Source organism: Bubalus kerabau, chromosome 7 (assembly GCF_029407905.1).
Source record: "Bubalus kerabau isolate K-KA32 ecotype Philippines breed swamp buffalo chromosome 7, PCC_UOA_SB_1v2, whole genome shotgun sequence".
NCBI classification, from domain to species: domain Eukaryota; kingdom Metazoa; phylum Chordata; class Mammalia; order Artiodactyla; family Bovidae; genus Bubalus; species Bubalus kerabau.
In genome coordinates this window covers 57,292,088-57,308,834 of record NC_073630.1, presented here as the reverse complement: position 1 = coordinate 57,308,834, position 16,747 = coordinate 57,292,088, and the positions used below count along the sequence as shown (strand labels likewise).

The 16,747-nt window shown below is 35.8% G+C and overlaps 1 long non-coding RNA gene across 1 annotated transcript in view; it reads left to right on the top strand.

Annotated features, from left to right (window-relative positions):
- Window positions 1-3,296: 3,296 nt before the first annotated feature.
- The window catches only part of LOC129657208 (uncharacterized), a 34,762-nt gene continuing 21,311 nt past the window's right edge, over window positions 3,297-16,747 (top strand). Inside the window, exon 1 of the long non-coding RNA XR_008716605.1 lies at window positions 3,297-3,494. This is a non-coding gene — a long non-coding RNA (uncharacterized LOC129657208). The remainder of the gene's footprint in view (window positions 3,495-16,747) is intronic.

The window sequence follows — 16,747 nt, the reverse complement described above, 5'->3', positions numbered from 1 at the left end:
ACATTACTTTGCCAACAAAGGTCCGTCTAGTCAAGGCTATGGTTTTTCCAGTGGTCATGTATGGATGTGAGAGTTGGACTGTGAAGAAAGCTGAGTGCCGAAGAATTGATGCTTGAACTGTGGTGTTGGAGAAGACTCTTGAGAGTCCCTTGGACTGCAAGGAGATCCAACCAGTCCATCCTAAAGAAGATCAATCCTGGGTGTTCATTGAAAGGACTGATGATGAAGCTGAAACTCCAATACTTTGGCCACATGATGCAAAGAGCTGACTCATTGGAAAAGACCCTGACTCTGGGAAAGATTGAGGGCAGGAGGAGAAGGGGACGACAGAGGATGAGATGGTTGGATGGCATCACCGACTCAATGGACATGGGTTTGGGTGGACTCCGGGAGTTGGTGATGGACAGGGAGGCCTGGCGTGCTGCAGTTTATGGTGTCGCAAAGAGTCGGACATGACTGAGTGATTGAACTGAACTGACTGAGCCCCTTTGCTCAGAACCTCTCAGTTTTCCAGTTCACAAACAGTAAAGCACAAAATCTTTATACTGACTCAAGACGTCCAAGACGATATGTCCCACATCTTCTGCTTGCCTGATCTTATCTCTTGTTTGTCTTCCCTTCACTTGCATCCTTCAAGCCACCTTGGCCTGCTTGCTGTTCCTTATTTGTATCCCTCAGAGGACAGAATCTCTCTTAATTCCAAGTGTTTACTTAAACATTCTCTTCTAGGTCAGGATTTTGTTGCTATCCTTTCCAAAACTATAACCCAACTCTCAACTCTTTCCTTCTCTCTTGAGATTTAATAATTTTCTCCCAATATGTATCACTATTTAACACTATATTATATACTTATTTATTTTTATTATTTTCTGCCACCCAGAATTTAAATTTAATAAAGGCAGAGGTTTTTTTTTTTTTTTTTTTTTTTCTCCTTCCCAGCTGTCTGCTATTTGGGAGCACCAAGACAAAACCTAAAATAACTTGTGTTCAATGTACTCAACAAATTCACATGGAAACTCTATGCAAAAATGTGTAAACATACAAACCATTAAACATAGTCATAACACAGATATAATAGCAATATAAAATAGCAACAGTTTATATAATAAAGAATAAAAATAAATATGTAAAAGCAAAATTAAAAAAGTTAAGGATCTTGAGATGGAGATATTGTCCTGGACTATCTGAGTAGGCTCAATATAATAACAAGGGTTCTTATAAGCGAAAGAGGGAAACAGAAGCATTAGAGTAGTACATGTGATGATGCAAACTGAGGCCCAGAAGATACAATTGCTGGCTTGAAGGAGGCCACAAGCCAAGGGAAACCATCAGGCTCAAGAACCTGGAAACGACAAGGAAGTAGATTTTCTCCCTAAAGTCTCTAGAAGGAACACGGCTCTGCTAATATGTTGATTTTGACCCACTGAGACTTATTTTGGACTCATGAACTCCAAAAGTGTAGGATAATAAATTGGTATTGTTTTAAACCACTAAGCTTATGGTAATTTTTAATAGAATCAGGGCTTTCCAAGTGGTGGGCTTCCCTGATAGCTCAGTTGGTAAAGAACCTGCCTGCAATGCAGGGGACCCCAGTGTGATTCCTGGGTCAGGAAGATCTGCTGGAGACAGGATAGGCTACCCACTCCAGTATTCTTGGGCTTCCCTGGTGACTCAGTTGGTAAAGAATCTGCCTGCAATGCATGAGAACTCAGTTCAATCCCTGGGTCGGGAAGATCCCCTGGAGAAGGGAAAGGCTACCCACTCCAGTATACTGGCCTGGAGAATTCCATGGACTGTGTAGTCCATAGGGTCACAGAGTTGGACATGACTGAATAACTTTCAGTTTTTCACTTTTCCCAAGTGGTGCAGTGGTAAAGAATCTGCCAATGCAGGAGATGCAAGAGATAGGGGTTTTGATCCCTAGGTCAAGAAGATACCCTGGAATAGAAAATATCAACCCCCTTCAGTATTTTTGCCTGGAAAATCCTATAGAGAGAGGAGTCTGGTGGACTACAGTCCATGAGGGTCACAAAGAGCCTGACATGACTGAGCAACTGACCACACACATAACAGAAGCAATAGGAAAACTAAAATAGTATACAGTTAAAAGACAGTGTAAGTCAGCGGAAATGGGATGCGGCATTCAATATGTTAAACACTTCTTTGTGAAGAGCAACTTGTCAGAATTTTTTTAAATTTAATTATCATAAAATATATGTATCTTATATAAAGATGTATACATATCTTATATAAAGATGTATATAAAGCATCTGTATGTCAAAAACCACTTTTTAGAAACATATGCTGCTAAGTCGCTTCAGTCGTGTCCGACTCTGTGCGACCCCATAGACGGCAGCCCACCAGGCTCCCCCGTCCCTGGGATTCTCCAGGCAAGAACAGTGGAGTGGGTTGCCATTTCCTTCTCCAATGCATGAAAGTGAAAAGTGAAAGTGAAGTTGTTCAGTCGTGTCCGACTCTTCGCGACCCCATGGACTGCAGCCCACCAGGCTCCTCAGTCCATGGGATTTTCCAGGCAAGAGTACTGGAGTGGGGTACATATATAAAACCTAAAATGAGCTGAAATAAAATATGTAAGTAAAATTAACAAATGATTACTTTTCACACTTTAAAAATGCCAATAAAATTGAGCCAAAAAATATGAATAGGCCATTTTCAGTTAAAAAATTGCCAATAAACATAAAAAGTTGTTCAAACTCAAAACTAATCAGGAAAGTCAACTTTAAAGCTATGACAAAATAATTAATACTCCATGATATTAAGTTGATAGGTATTATTGCTTCAACTGAACCAAACTTGTTTTCATAGGATAAACCACCTGATTATGATGTATTATCCTGTTAAAATTGTTTTTCCATATCATTTTTGACACCTATATTTCTACTTTATGTTGTGGTCAAAATACACTAGGAAGTAATTTTTTGCTTTGTTTTTAGTTGAGACTTGTGCACAATTCCTGATTCTATGCCTATGTAGCATTTTAAATTGTATATCAGAAATGTATGGAGTTTGGACACTGTAATTATTATAAAGACTCCAAACTCTTTCTTGCTTGCATGTCTCATAAAGGCTTTGTTTTGTTGAGGCAGGTCTAAAAGTAGTTCTTCTCTAGGGTGTGGTTTTCCCTCCTAAGACAAGACTTTGTGTCACAGCTGAATTTCAAGGGTGTTAACAAGATCTCTATTCTCTGGCTGAGCTATAATTCCATTAATGTCTAGAAATGCTTTATCACTCTCAGTCTAATACTAGCCAGCCTTTGCTAAGAACTGCAAGCACTAAGCCCAGACTTTAGGTAAGAAATGGCAGAGAACTCTCCACTCCCACATAATTCGTTCTGTGACAACCATTCTGTCCAGTGTCAGACTTCTCAGAGCAGCCATGAAAGCTGATCTCTGCCTCCTTTGGTCAGTGGACCTATCTTTCGCTGTTGTACTCTAGCTCACTGCACTGAAGTCATGAAATATTCCCAGAAGCAGGTAAATTTAGATTTTATTTCATGAGATTTCTTTGTTTCAGGGATCATGGTCCTAATCTGCCTTTGTCCAATGACAAAAGACACTTGCCTGTATATTTCTTCAAGTATTATAGTTATTAATGGCAGTGAGGTTATGTCCATGCCAGAATTTGCTAGAAGCCAATTTATTCATTTTTGAAAATATTTTCTGTAAATTGTAAACAAATATTTATTTATATCTACCATGATGAAGCTGAGTATTAAGCATATGGAGATATAGTGGTGAACAGCACAGATATGCTTCCTGTCCTAATATAATTTGCCAACTAGTAAACTCAACACAATTATAAAAATAGATTCATATAAATTTATTTTCAATGAATTATTTTGTCTTTCACTGAGGAACAGTATCAGTGGTTTATGTGATTATCTTTCAATCCTTGAAGCAAATGATCAATGCCAAATATTTACCTGTCAAATTCCCCATCTAACGAAGGCACTTAAAAGAAATAAGTCCAGAAAGATGTGTTATTTTTCAATTAGGCAATTTATATATGTATACATATGCTGTTTTTCTAAATGGCTTTTAGTAATATATCAGTAAATGGAGAACACACAAATATAATGAAAATTCATTTATCAAACTATTTTCTATTCCACCATAAATAATCAACACCAATATTGATAATCACATACACAACCTTTTATAAATGTTGTATTTACTTAAACCCATAGCCTTTGTTCAGGAATGAAAGTTTCCTCTCATGAGCCAGGCATACTGTTTATTTCACTGAATGGAAGACTTATGGGCATCTCAGTAAAAGAAAAAATATTCAATGCAGTGCAGGAGAAATTAATCATAAACATGATTTCTGTATTAAGTATTCCTACAGGAAATCTTGTAAGACTTGTGACTTTTAAAAAACAATATACTTATTTCATCTAGGGAGCAAAATCAAGATTAATTGAATGGGAATATCCAACTTTAGGACTGTAACAGAATCATAACTTAATTAAAATCAAATTCTCATGGTGTCCTTCAAGTGACACATAAAGAAATATCAGTAGAGAAGAGTTTAAAATTAATTAAACATCACAGTGAATAATAAATCACATATGCCTATAGTAAAATAAGCTGCAGGTTAAGTTAAATAAGAAGAAATCAGCGATTTTGCAAATCTATGGATAAAACAAACATTTGCTATTTGCTATATACCATGGGAATATTTTTATTAAAACATACACAATTGTTTATTTTTAATTCAAGCCTAATTATTTTACTAATGGCCCTAGAAATTTTATATTCCAGCATTAGCCTTAATTATCTCTATATTTTACACTGAGGAAAACTTGAGGCAAAAGGGATTAGACAACATCCAAAGTCATATTACAATCAATTTCTGAGTCTTGGTCTGACACAAGGTTATGTGGCTAAATGTGAATGTCCTTCACAGTTTCCAATAATAGAATCTAATTAAGCAGCTTAATCAATGTTTGACCTTGTGAAAAATAGCTGTTTTACTTACCAGCTACATGAAATCTAGCAAGTTGGTTAATCTTTCTGTATTTTGTTTTCCTCATCAATACAAACTGAATAATGTATTTGCATTAAAGGATTAATGAACTTATAAAACAAGATAAATAATTAAAATATCTTATGTGTTTCTGTAGTTGATCAATATCATCTCTACTACTCTTCTTTCTTTGTGAGATGGTTCTATTTTGTGAAAAATAAGACATTTGAACTAGAACCCTTCTGTCTCTTTCTCAATCTCTTTCTTTTTTTCCTCTCTGATAACTTCCCCTACCCAAACACATACCACACCATCACAGACAATATATTTAGATATATTTGGATGTATTTCGTATCTAACCTTATTTTTTATGACAAGCCTAAAGATCTACACTGCTGCCTGGGCTTATAATGAGCCAGTGATTTCAACATAGACAAGTTTTTGGCTACAGTCTTTCTTGGCATTCAGATGTCATTTTTGAAACTCCAAAGAATTTTTATCCTATTGGCTTGGCAACTTCTGAAAGGGAACCCTCTGCTTTATCCAGTCATTTTAGTCCTCATACCTGGAACTCAATTTCATCTGTGCATCCCTTGTTTTCCATACCTGTAATATTCACCTACTTCTACTCAAAGGCATTCAACTCTAGCTTGCCTCAGGGTCCAGCTCAAATTGTATTTTGATTGACTGCTAGTACCTACTGATAGAGATGTTCATTTAGACATATTCTGATTATATGCCCTACTTCTTTAGGACCGAAGTATATAATTCCCTTGAAATTAGTCTATGAGTTAGTCTTTTAGTCTCAAGCAACAAAAATTAAACTCTACTTAATTTTAGTAAAAAAAATCACTTATTGGAATGCATATAGGATTTATTGCATAGGTTTCTAACTTGGAAACAGTTTAGAAAACAGAATGTGCACTGCCTGACTTCCTTTCTAGTGTAAATGCAGCAGCAGTACTTCCTAGTTCTCTCTCTTTTTTTTTTTTTTTTTTTTTTTTTTTTTTAGACCTGCCTTTCAAACTCTAGGCTAAAAAAGTCAGTATTCTGGGAACAAGGCAGGGGTATAGGGTGTGGGACTAGATTAATTTAGTTGAAAGATTACTTTCTCTCTATTTCTCTATAGGATCCTATATCAGGATTATGAGAAGACATTGTGGGTCAATGTAGCCTCCAGATCCTTCCGGATTTCTGAAAGAGTAGAGTAGAGCTACCAAGTTTTCATACAATACTGGGGAGACAATTACATCCCCCCAATTCCATATGCTGTTAGGAAAAGGAAACTCATGCCAAGTACTGAAAAGAAAACACCTACTAAATGTAAGAAACAGATTCTTCCTGTTTCACTTATTGAGTATTTCATCTGTGCTATAATCTGAATGAAATTCCTTCTCTGCACTGTTATTGATGAATCCACTATTTAATATTAAGTTCATGGAAAGTGGTATGCTAAGGGAATCCAGAAGAGAGATCTTAAAATATGCAGGGGAACCAAGCGAGACTTCTTGGTGTTATAATTCTAAAGGAATTATTATGTAACACTCAATCAGTTTATTCTTAATGTCAATGGACCTATTTATTTGAAAAATGTTGATTAGAACGCTTATAATTTGTTCAGTTCACATCAACCTAGGTTAGAGTCAGCTCAGTAGTCCTTAAGATCTTACTAATCTAAGAAGATACATTTAATTCTGCCACATCAATTTGTCTACTGCTACCAATACTCACATGAGCTAACTCATACTAACTACTTATTATGAGAGATTAAATATTTCAATGTATATTTAATGCCAAATACTTCACATGAATATTACATGCCATAACCTCTAGCCAACTCCAGACAATTCTCAGAAATTCTCTTCTCTTTTTTCTTTACCAAAATTATCTTACCTACTGAATCACTTTCAGTGATTGAGATAAGCTGAATAATGGCCATGACAAGATGTCTAAGCTTTAATGCCCAGAAACTGTGAATGTGGTGCCTTAGCGGGCAAAAGAGACTTTGTGGATATAATTGAGTTAGGGATCTTGAGAAAAAATTGGAGAGAAGGAGTTGTGATGAAGAATACAGAAGGCAAATTGGTTCAGGATGGGGAACACATGTATACCTGTGGCGGATTCATTTTGATGTTTGGCAAAACTAATACAGTTATGTAAAGTTTAAAAATAAAATAAAATTAAAAGTTAGCTGACAAAAAAAAAAAAAAAAAGAATACAGAAGGCAAATTGGAGATGTTATGCTACTAGTTTTGAAGGAAGAAGAAAAGGCTAGGATCCAAGGAATGCAAGGGATACACCTCTAAAAGCTGGAGAATATGAGCAGATGGATTTTCCCTTAGAGACTTCAGAAAGAACCAGGCCTGGTTTAACCCTGTAAGACTCATTTCAGACTTCTGACCTCCACAACTATGAGTCATTTTTGGCTACTAAATTGTAGCAATTCGTTTGGCTACTAAATTGTAGCAATTCATTACAGAAGCAATAGAAAACTAATGTAGTACTCAAGCATGCTATTATCAATTCATATTTAAGAACAAGCACATAAGTAAACGACTTCCCTGGTAGCTCAGACAGTAAAAGAATCTGCCTGTGATGGAAGAGACCTAGGTTCAATTCCTGGGTCAGGAAGATCCGCTCTCAGGGTTTCCCTGCTGGCTCAGATGGTAAAGAATCTGCGTGTAATGCAGGAGACCCACATTTGATCCCTGGGTTGGGAAGACTCCCTAGAGAAGGGAATGGTTACCCACTCTAGTATTCTTGACTGAAGAATTCCATGAACAGAGGAGCCTTGCGGGCTACAATCCATAGGGTCTCAAAGAGTCAGATACATGTGAGTTACTAACACTTCACTTCACATCACGTCATATAAGCAAAAGGTTTATGTAGCCTAATTTCCCCCTACGATCTACCACCCAATTTCTATTGTTCTTAATGCCAACTATAGCAGGAACTTCTCAAAAAATTATTACTTTCTGTATTCAATTTATCTCCTCCCATTCACTTTTTTTTTTTAAATTGAAGAACAGAAGATATAGAGCACAATGATTCAGTTATAACCATTTATATTCACATATATACTCTTATTTTTTTTTTTTTTTTTAAGATTCTTTTCCCTATAAGTTAGGGCTTACTGGTAGCTCAGATGGTAAAGCGTCTACCTACAATGCAGGAGACCCAGGTTCGATCCCTGTGTCAGGAAGATCCCCTGGAGAAGGAAATAGCAGCCCACTCTCCAATACTCATGCCTGGAAAACCCCATGGACCGAGGAGTCTGACGGGCTACAGTCCATGGGGTCACAAAAGAGTAGGACATGACTTAGGAACTAAACAACAAAATATTCCATTGGTAAAAAATATACATATATACATGCCATATCTTCTTTATCCATTCATCTGTTGATGAGCATTTAACTTGCTTCCATGTCTTGGCTAAGTTAAATAAGTGCTGCAGTAAACACTGGGCATCAGTGGTGACTCAGTTGGTAAGGAACCTGCCTACAATTCAGGAGACCTGGGTTGGTTAGGAATATCTTCTGCAGAAGGAAATGGCTACCCACTGCATATGTTTTTTCGAATGATTTTTCACTTCCGCTACTCTGGTTCACATCATCATTGGTTTGCTGCTGCTGCTAAGTCACTTCAGTCATGTCCGATTCTGTGCAACCCCATGGATAGCAGCCCACCAGGCTCCTCTTTCCAAGGAATTCTCTAGGCAACGGTACTGGAGGGGGTTGCCATTTCCTTCTCATCATTGGTTTCAGTTCAGTTCAGTTCAGTTCAGTTGCTCAGTCTTGTCCGACTTTTTGCGACCCCATGAATCGCAGCACGCCAGGCCTCCCTGTCCATTACCAACTCCATGAGTTCACTCAAACTCATGTCCATCGAGTCAGTCATGCCATCCAGCCATCTCATCCTCTGTCATCCCCTTCTCCTCCTGCCCTCAGTCTTTCCCAGCATCAGGGTCTTTTCCAGTGAGTCAGCTCTTTGCATCCTGTGGCCAAAGTATTGGAGTTTCAGCTTCAGCATCATTCCTTCCAAAGAACACCCAGAACTGATCTCCTTTAGAATGCACTGGTTGGATCTCCTTGCAGTCCAAGGAACTCTCAAGAGTCTTCTCCAATACCACAGTTCAAAAGCATCAATTCTTCAGTGCTCAGCTTTCTTCACAGTCCAACTCTCACATCCATACATGACCACTGGAAAAACCATAGCCTTGGCTAGACAGACCTTTGTTGGCAAAGCAATGTCTCTGCTTTTTTTTTTTTTTTCTATTTCATTTTATTTTTTTATTTTTTATTTTTTTCAATTTTATTTTATTTTTAAACCTGAAACACTGTATGCTATCTAGGTTGGTCATACCTTTCCTTCCAAGGAGTAAGCATCTTTTAATTTCATGGCTGCAATCACCATCTGTATGAAGTGATTGACCATCACCATCTGAATGTTGAGCTGTAAGCCAACTTTTTCACTATCTTTCACTTTCATCAAGAGGCTCTTTAGTTCTTCTTCATTTTCTGCCATAAAAGTGATGCCATCTGCATATCTGAGGTTATTGATATTTCTCCCTGCAATCTTGATTCCAGCTTGTGCTTTTTCCAGCCCAGTGCTTCCATGATGTACTCTGCATATAAGTTAAATAAGCAGGGTGACAATATACAGCCTTGATGTATTCATTTTCCTATTTGGAATCAGTCTGTTGTTCCATGTCCAGTTCTAACTGTTGCTTCCTGACCTGCATACAGATTTCTTATGAGGCAGGTCAGTTGGTCTGGTATTCCCATCTTTTTAAGAATTTTCCACAATTTATTGTGATCCACACACCAAAGGCTTTTGCATAATCAATAAAGCAGAAATAGATATTTTTCTGGAACACTCTAGCTTTTTTGATGATCCAGCAGATGTTGACAATTTGATCTCTGGTTCCTCTGCCTTTTCTAAAACCAGCTTGAACATCTGGAAGTTCATTGAACTTCTCTATATACTTTCCCTCAATTTGATGATTATTTTATGTAATCTACTGGCTTCAGAGTTTACCTACATCTATGACACATGACTTTATGACTCTCCTCAGATTCCAGCACTTATCTGCCCTTTAGATTCCATCTTCATTTATATAATTTCCTGCTTAAATCTAGAGCAGTTATCTCAGATTTAATATGTATTAATCTGAACTGATCTTCCTGTTCCCTAAGTGGACCTCCCTGTAGCCCTCCTGGTATATTGAAAACATATCTAACCAATCCCCTGCTCAAGCCAAAGATCTTAAATTACCCTTATGTCTTCTGGGTCTCTCACTTCTGATAGAATACCACTTCTCAGTCCTTTATCACCTTTGTTCAATTCATCAACTTTTCTCTCCATTATTGTTTGTAAAAACTGGCCTTTCCATCTCTACTCTTTGTCGCTACAATTTATCTTCAGCAGCAGGAACCCTGGGTCTCACATTCTGTAATGCCTTCCGTCTTCTGTCAGTGTAAAAGTCAGAGTAGACAAAAAGTGCCCAAAATGTGCTTCGGTCTCTGAGCTCATCTCCTACTATGACTCTACTTATTCTAATTCAGCCCTACTGATCTCCTTGGCTTTTGTTGAGCACACAGCATGCTTCTGCCTTAGGGACTTTGTTCAGACTGTCAGTTTTTCTTCCTGGAATAATACCCTCACAATATCTACATTGCTAAATTTCTTAGCTCTTTCAAATCTTTTGTCAGGTCTTACCTTGTTAATAATTTTTATCCTGGCCATGGTATTTTATACTGCTATCTGCTCCCTTAGTTTCCACATAGGCAGCCTTTACTAAAATTTTGTATTAAATACTGCAAACATACAGAAACAAATCTTACCGAGGAGGTTGTTACCTTAGAGAAAAATTATAATTCAATTAATTGGAACATATACCACAAGTATGGTAACTGTGGAATGCTACAGAGTGATCTAACCTGGAAAGCTCTTCATAAAAACTTAAGCAGATTCATAGGAGTGACTTAACTCATTCATTACTCAGAAGGAAAAGACACTCATGCAAGCCACAAAAAAATAAGAACATTTCCATAATGGAAATTTTCCATTTAAATCAGTAATGTAGAGTGAGGTTCAAAAACTAAAATTAGCTAGTAGGTAGGAGAATCAATTATTTTCATATCTATGTAATTTCAGAAAGGCATCTAGTTACAATTTATGAAACACAGCATCATTAAAATTCAAAATATTTTTATGATAATGTTGATTTAGGGTATCTATATTATACACACACACATAAAGATAATCATATATTCATTTCCAATTTAGGTATTGAACACTAAATACATGAATAGTTCAGCTATATACCTATTTTGAAAAATTTAGTACAAACTATCAAGTAAGTAATAACCCTCTTAAACTGCCTGCAATTAGACATTTACACAATAATCTATGATGACTCCACTGAAGTCTTTACATAGGCAGGAGTACTAATGCAGTGTGTCAGTGATTCGGTATTTGCATAATAGTATATAACAGCTCTGAAGAAATCATCACAATCAACCAAATAAATCAGATTTTTAAAATCCATGATTTACTGTTTACTAAATTTTGTCAACTCTTGTAAATACACATAATAAGCATACTTATCTTTTCTCTTTTGATGTTAAGGGCTGTGAAACAGTGCCAAATGTCCAGATCAAAACTTTATTCCCAAATCCCTGCTTCCTCTTACAAAAATACACCTTGAGACAATTATCTAAATTTACTTTCTCCATGTCTTCATTACCCATTATTGTATTTAACACTCTGCAGACATTTCTTCATGCCTATTGGTCCACTGAACCCAGTCTATCTTCTCTTGTAAAATCCAATGCCTATTCTTAGTTCTAATCTTACTTAAACTATCAGCAGTTAGCACGTTTGATTCCTTTTTGATTCATTTCATAACTGCTCCTTTATGATTACATACCCTTCTAAGCTACTGTATCTCATTCCAAATACCATTTGCAGACTTGTCCTCTTACTTTTGACTGTGTTGCAAAGCACTGGGGTTAATTGTAAGCTCTTCTCTGTATCTTATTCAATCCTTTGAAATCAAATACCATTTATACTTTTGTAATCCAAATTTTTAATGTGTGAGTCCCAGATGTATATAATAAGTGCTTACATTAAATCTCCCTGTGAATGTTTATTGCATATTGAGCTATAGGAGTTAGGGATAATTTTCTGCCACAAAGAAGACTAGTAAGAGAAAATGAGCTCTGGAAGCTATATGAAGGCTCTGTTTGTGAGAATAGAAGGATTTGGATTCCTTTTCTTGTGCATTGTGTTAGTAGCTCAGTTGTATCCAACTCTTTGAGACCCCATGAACTATAACTCGACAGGATCCTCTATCCACGGGATTTCCCAGGCAAGAATAGTAAAGTGGGTAACCATTCTCTTTCCAGGGGATCTTCCTGATTACAGGGATTGAACCTGGGTCTCCTGCATTACAGGTAGATTCTTTACCATCTGAGCCATCAGGGAATTCTTGCATGTTATGTTCATGTTAAGCCCAACTACCATGACTTCTTGAAACCCTGGGCTGTCTCATTTCTGACACTCACACATGCCCTTCTCTCCAACTTGAAAGTTCTTCTAATCCTCATCTTATCAACTAGGCTTCTAATGACTCTATGTCTTTGAAAGTGAGAGAAGTGTGCAAAGCCTAGGAACCAATGCTGCTGAAAATATGCAGTGATGCAGAGGTAGTGCGTGTGGAACAGTGAGTGAGGATACTAATGATTTCCTTTAAATTCAGTATATTTCTGTCCTTTTTTAATCTTTCTTTCTTTCTTCCTATTTTTTAGACTTAATTAACATTGACTTAGTAATCAAAAGCAATTCAATTAGATGTATTGTCAAAGCAATTTACTGACATAGTTGAGACATAGGGAATTAATGTTTAGTATTCTAAAGATTGATTATGATTCTAAGTAAAATTCATCTAGATTAAATACAGAACTCAAATGCTAAAAGCATTACCCCTGGGAATCATATTTTCATATTCATAAATTAATCTAAGCTTTGATATATTTGATTTTCTTTGGGCTTTTTCTATTTTTAAGTCTTTGTAAACCTTGAATGGATATTCATATGCAACTACATGATTTAAAAATAATTATAATGTTTTTCTGATTATTCAACTTCTGAGTATATCCATACTTAGGAAATATGTCTTGAATAATTTTCTATGTATTTTCATACATATAGCATTGGCTATCAAAATAGCTTATTAGGCTAAAATTGATGCTCTATTAGATTCAATATGCATAAATCCCTAATGATTTAATAACATTCACTTATTAACTGCCTAGAAAAATTGCAGATATTTTTAAAAGGTAATGACATACATATGGAACTTAGTTAATATTCATTAAAATGATTATAGATAATTGTAAGACCTTTTATCATAAGGTGATAAAAACATGTTATTGTTAAAAGGTATAAAATACATTTGCATTGTACCAAAATGTTGCAGTAAAAATGTATAATCATATCTCCTCAAGGTTATTATTATCTAAAATGCTGAAGTTATTTTGCTTTTAACATGTATATATGTCTGTGTGCATATGTGTATATATATATGTTATAGCAGACACATATATATATATATATATTTCACAGACATATATAGTTAGTCAATTACATTTTATAAAGATCTTAAATATATATATTTTCTATTCACCTAAATATTTGCATTTCCAGAGCTCAGCCTACTTTTACGTAGACCAAGACTGCTATTTAATATCACTTTTCATCTTCCTGAAGAAACATTTTTTAATTTCCTGTTGTATGTTTGCTGATGATAAATTCTCTTAACTCGTGTTTATCTGAAAAACAAAGAGCCTCTTCCAGCATGTAAAAGGCTTTTTCCTATTGGATTCCAGATTGAATAGTTTCTGATGAGAAGTGTGCTGTCATTCATACATATCTTTGTTCCTTTGTACATTATGTGTCTTTTTGGAGGGCTGTATTTTGGATTTTCTTCTCTTAATTGGTTTATTAGCAATAGGATTACAATGTTCCTGGATTTTTTTAATGAGTTTTTGGCTTTAAATATGTAGAATAAAATTTTAGAATGCATGCTACCCAATTTCAAGACTTACTTTAAAGCTATAGGAGAGTCTAACCCTCATGCGAAGAGTTGACTCATTGGAAAAGACTTTGATGCTGGGAGGGACTGGGGACTGGAGGAGAAGGGGACGACAGAGGACGAGATGGCTGGATGGCTTCACCTACTCAATGGACGTGAGTTTGAGTGAACTCCGGGAGTTGGTGATGGATAGGGAGGCCTGGCGTGCTGTGATTCATGGGGTCGCAAAGAGTCGGACATGACTGAGTGACTGAACTGAACTGAAACAAGGCATTGTGCTAATAAGGACCAACTGTGTAGCACAGGGAACTCTACTCAGTACTTTGTAATGGCCTATATGGGAAACAAATCTTAAAAAAATGGATATATGTGTGTATATAATGGATTCACTTTGCTGTACACCTGAAACACAATATTGTAAATCAACTATATCCCAATGAAAATTTAAAAATTATAAAAATATAGTACTAGGAAAAAAGATAGATACATAGGTCAGTAGGACAGGAAAGAAAGCCGAAAGTAGACCCCCACACACATATGGTTAATTTAATATCAACAATGTTGGGAGAAGAACAGCTTTTTCAACAATTGGTGCTGAAAAATTAGGAATATTAATAGGCAGAATAACAAACTTCAATTCATACCTCATATTAATTCAAGTGAATTATAGATTCAAGTGAAAATCTAAAACTATGCAACTTCTTGAGGAAACATATGAAAATATCTTTTCAACTTTGGGTTATTCAAACATTTCTATAGCCTGACACCATAATCATGAGCCATATAAGAGAAAACGTTGACAAACTGAAATTCATCAAGATTTAAAAATTTATGCTCTTCAAATGATACTGTTAAAATGATGAAAATAGAAGATACATGGTGAGGGAAAAAATTGCATAACAAAACCTAGTAAAGGACTTATATATAGATTATAAATTATCTGCATATGCTTATTCACTCAATAATAAGCAAAGTTAAATAAAAATGGACAAAGTATTAGACAGTTGCCTTCACAAAGAGTATATATAGATGGCAGGAAAGAACTTGAAAGCATAGTTTCTAAGCTAAATAATTAGTCATTAGAGAAATAAATATTCAAACTAAAATTAGATGCATACCTATTTGCTAGTCAGGAAAAAAAATGTACTACAGAAGCTGACAAGAATGCTAATCAGCTGAGACTCTCATACAGGGAAGCCCATACATTTTTGGAGGACAGCAAAATAGTCAATCACTTTGAAAAATTGTTTGGAAGTTTCTTATAAAGCTATACATGCACTTTCCATAGAGCCAGTCTAACCTAGTCCGAGGTCCATAACCAAGATAAATGAAAAATTAAGTTCACACAAAAATCTCTACACAAATGTTTATTATCACATTATATATGATAACCAGTATCTGGGAACAATCCAAATGTCATGGAATTATTGAGTAATTAAACTAACTCTGGTATATTTATAAAATGCAATACTTCTCAGCCATAAAAGGAAAGAAAATACTGATTCATACAACAGCATGGATACATGTACATACATTGACTGGAAGAAGTCAGATTCAAAAAAATATATACTATGTAATACTCATACAACAGTCTAGAAAAGGCAAAATTATAAGAGAAAATGGATCAGAGGTTGCTAGGTTTTGATAACTGAAAGGATTGGTTAAAAGAGAAAAGGGAGTATCACGTGGGTGATGAATCTATTCTTTATCTTGGTTGTGATGGTGTTTATATGATTGTGTTCATTTGCACAAATTCATAAATATCTCTAAAACTGTTGAATTTCACTGTATGTATATTACATGTCACTAAGCCTGACCAAAAGTGAAGTGAACGTGAAAGTGAAGTCACTCAGTAGTATCCGACTCTTAGCGACCCCATGGACTGCAGCCTACCAGGCTCCTCCATCCATGGAATTTTCCAGGCCAGAGTACTGGAGCCTGACCAAAAGAAAGGTAACAAACATTTAGCCTGCTAGATGATTTATTAAATGACTTTTAAAAATATGGGAAATTTCAGTTGCAAAAGTAAATGTTTGTCAAATTCCCTTTACTTGCAGGTATAATTACAAGGAAAAGGTAGTGAGCCACAGGGTGGGTAGATATGAAGAGGTAACAGAGGTTATGAGTGGAGGATCAACAGGAGGACACCAGATGTCAAGTTGAAGAAAATCTATCAAAAAGGGAGCAATGGCACCATGGTTTAGGGATCATGCCTCAAGTGAATATGGACACAAAAAATATTTTTTCCCATAGTTTTATCCATAATCTATCTTCTCTATTTTCCTTTTGCTGGATGATACCTACTATTTTTCTAAAGCCTTATTTTTAATAGTTAGACTCCCACCCAGAGGTATTGGGGAAGTTTGTCTTTTGTTCTGTTTCTCAGCATCGGGATCAAGAGACCTGAATCAGCCTGTTGTACTCAGTAGTATCTGAGAATGATTGATTGATGGATGAGTGATGTTCTTTCTTTTTCCCTAATCATATCCCAGAAATCAGATTGTTACCCCATTTTCTCTCCTCTCTTAATGTTACTCTCTTTTGTTTTGATTGGTAGATTAAGGAGCTATCTAGCTAAGATAAGGTGGCCGCCACTGTTCCTCTAAAACAAGTTACATGATATATGTGGGACAATAAAAGGAAAAGTTATAATTCTAGAAGTTT